A 3,876-nucleotide genomic window follows, 5' to 3' on the forward strand; every position below is an offset into this window, starting at 1 on the left:
ACAACTGCTTCAGGTAAGGAAATTTCTTTAAATTCTCACTCATGTGCTTGTCCATTAAATGGCAGGCAAAAGATCCACCTTATTTTAACTCCATTCAGGAGGCAAAAGCAGTTGGCTTAGCAGTACCAGATGTTGCCCCAAGAGGGTCAAGGAACACTGTGGGCAAATATTTTAGTCCAATTTATTTGCACTCTAAGGGGCTGATTTACTAATCCACGAATCCGAATGGGAAAAATTCGGATTGGAAACGAACATTTTGCGACTTTTTCTTATTTTTTGTGATTTTTTCGTCGCCGTTGCGACTTTTTCGTAGCCGTTACGATTTGCTCGTATATTGTCGCGACTTTCTCGTATTGAGCGCTCGTAAACGGCGGGCAAAACTTTCAGACTCTGCATGATTTTGGAAGCCTCCCATAGGACTCAATGGCACTCTGCAGCTCCTACCTGGCCCAAGGAAAGTCACGATACTGAAGCTTGAATGAATCCGAAACTTTCGTACTCGGCGCGATGGCTATGAAAAAGTTGCGACAATTCGCGCAAGTCATAACGCTACGAAAAAGTCGCGACAATTTACGAAAAAGTCGTAACGGCTACAAAAAAGTCGCAACAATTTACGAAAAAATCACAAAATATCGATCATTATGAAAAAAACGCATTCGGATGCTTTTCGGACGTTCGTGGATTAGTAAATGTGCCCCTAAATGTAGCCATCTTACACAGGAACCCTATTGCTTTCTATAAAATTTACATTTTCCAAAAAAGTGTCTGTCTCCTCTAACGTAGTTGTTACATGCTTTACAAGTTTAGAATGTATTGTTGCTACACATACTTTATGTGTTGCAGTTTAAATGCTGAAGTTCTGACATTTATCAACACTTGGCAAATTTGCCCGTGGGCAGTAACTAATAGCAACTAATCAGTGATTGCCAGCTGCAAGTAGAACAATAAATGTAACAATTTGATTGGTTGCCATGGGTTACTGCCTGGACTAACTGGAGCTGAACTTCTATTCTTTCATTTCATGAGGTTTTCTGTTAGAGTTTGTCTGGTTGCTTATCTACTAAGTGAAAATAAGTGGGCTATTGATAGAGTGCAGGGGAGCTCTCACCGCCCCTATGCATGAGGGAATAAACAAATATTTATTGTGCCATGTATTAATATTTCAGAAAATAATATACGTCTACTTTCTAAACTGCTTATATCATAGTTGTTCTGGACAATCTGTGCTTATACTGTATTTGGATCATAGTGTTTTCCCAGTTGTAAAGGATTTTTAAAGATTTGATGACAGCTCTGGAATATGACATAAAGGAAGATTTCTCTGTCAACTGTGTGTCTTAATTCATTTACTGTAAGTAAAATATAGACTTGGGGAGCTTGAGATATGTTTGTTAGTATAAATCTTATTTATATGTCTTATTTTATTTTATTACAGCAGAATTACACCAGGGCTGAAGTAGTGCTGACAAGCTAGGTTTAAAAGATGTGAATTATTTAACAGAACATTGTCTATCAATATTACACATCCACTAACACACACTAAACTGTATTAAGGTTGATACTAACCATGACACTTACATTTCAAGAGAACAAGTACCCAGGTTCTGATAATAAGAGAAGGGAAATTTCATTGGATTCATAAATGTATTTAATTTATTTTTAGATATTTCTAGTCTATATACAGTTTATATACATATATGTACACATAAGTAGGAGTTGCCTTATAATTGTATTCAATTGTATTTGTCTTCAAACAAATAGTGCAGTTTATTACCACTTCAGTGCTCTGTTTCATTGAAGTCTATGGAGAGCACCTTGGCTAGAATAAGAAATATGACTACTGCATGTATGAATAAATGGAAATATGCAGAGAATGACAACTACTGCATATATGGATAAATGTAAGTTTGTGGAAAATTATCCTATAGTTCACCTTACAAACACTTTTTTTCAATCAATTATTTTCAAAACAATTACTTTTTTCAACTGTGTTTTATTATTTTAATTTTTACCATTTTCTCTAAGAATTATATTTAAAGTTAAATTGTTCACTCTGTCTACATTTCCCAGAAGCCGCTTAAAGGACAAGTAAACCCCACACAGGAAAATTTAATCAGTGAACAGCCTCCTTGAAATCTTTCAATACCTGCCATACTGGTTGTCCAGAGGTTAATAGTAAGGCTGCAACATCCCCTTAATCAATTAGATTTGCTTCTCATCCTGTAACCCATTCGGCCCACTCCCTCAGGAATTTGCTTTGGCTGTTGGCTTGCGGGCATGCTCAGTTGTTCTAAGCTCAGATTACGAAACACGCCCCCTAGTCTAGCAGCCAGTAAAGAGATGGCACTGCTGGTTCCCATAGAAACTCAGCTCTAGCTGTCTGCCTCATTTTTTTTCTCAAATACAGTGCCTGTGTGAGCCCTTATTCTTGATGAAATGTACGCTGAATAAGGGTCTGTGTGTGTGTATGCTGTTTGCAGATTTAAATGTATCTGATCATGTATCAGAAGAAAAATGGCCTCCGGATGAAAGTTGCTATTTGCTTTAGGAAAATGTGCTGGTGCTAGCCAATGGTAGGGATACATGCAGTACAAATGATGTCATTTGGGTGGGGGAGACGTGCCCAACTGATATACATTGTAGGCAAATGTAGGCTTTACATGTCCTTTAAGCCAGGTTAGCGACTCTCTAGACCAGTGCTGTCCAACTTCTGTTGTACCGAGGGCTGGAATTTTTCCGACCTACGTGGTGGAGGGCCGATAATGGAAGCCAGTTTTGACCACTCCCCTTTTTGAAACCGCACCCACTTGAAACCAAAGCCATGTTATCACATGACCATACCCATTTTAATGGTTGTAGTACAGCAAAAACCTGCCATACTCTGCCTGCCCTACCCTGCCTGTGTGTGCCATACTCTGCCTGCCCTACCCTGCCTTTGTGTGTGCCATACTCTGCCTTCCCTACCCTGCCTGTGTGTGCCATACTCTGCCTGCCCTACCCTGCCTGCGTGCCATACTTTCACTGTGTGTGTGCCATACTTGGCCTGTGTGTGCCATACTCTGCCTGCCCTACTCAGCCTGTGTGTGCCATTCTTGGCTGGTTTGTGCCAAACTTGGCCTGTGTGTGCCATACTCTGCCTGCCCTACTCTGCCTGTGTGTGCCATACTCTGCCTTCCCTACCCTGCCTGTGTGTGCCATACTCTGCCTGCCCTACTCTTCCTGTGTGTGCCATACTCTGCCTTCCCTACCCTGCCTGTGTGTGCCATACTCTGCTTGCCCTATGATGCCTGTGTGTATGGCACACACAGGCAGCCTACAGTGACACAATGCTGGCACTGCTCCTACAGTCTGCACAATAACTATATATTAAAAAACTTTTTAATTGCAGTACCACCTCAGTATATGTTCTTTTTGTAGTATGCAGGGATTATTTGTGGGTTTCTACTGCTCCTGAGGTGTGAACAGGGGAACAATGGGGGTGATTACAGCCTGAGCCTGAGGTGTGAACACTGCAGGGGGAAAAAAATGCAGGGATTAAAAGGTGTGAACAACACAGGGGATTACATATTTAAACAATACAGCCTGATTACAGCCTGAATCTGAGGTGAGAATCATGCAGGGGGGGCAGTTAATCTCAGTACTGATACCATTTAAAGCTTACACAAGAGTAAGCCATCAAAGCAGCCAGACAGGTGGGGGGCCACACAGAGGGGGGGCCCGCGGGCCGCCAGTTGGACAGCACTGCTCTAGACCATGGTGCCCCAACCTTTTTCACTAGTGAGCCACACGCAGATGTAAAATTTTTGGTGAGCCACACAAGCATGAAAAAAGTTATTTGGGGATGCCACATAAGGGCTGTGATTGGCTATTTGGTAG

Source organism: Xenopus tropicalis, chromosome 7 (genome assembly GCF_000004195.4).
Source record: "Xenopus tropicalis strain Nigerian chromosome 7, UCB_Xtro_10.0, whole genome shotgun sequence".
NCBI lineage: Eukaryota > Metazoa > Chordata > Amphibia > Anura > Pipidae > Xenopus > Xenopus tropicalis.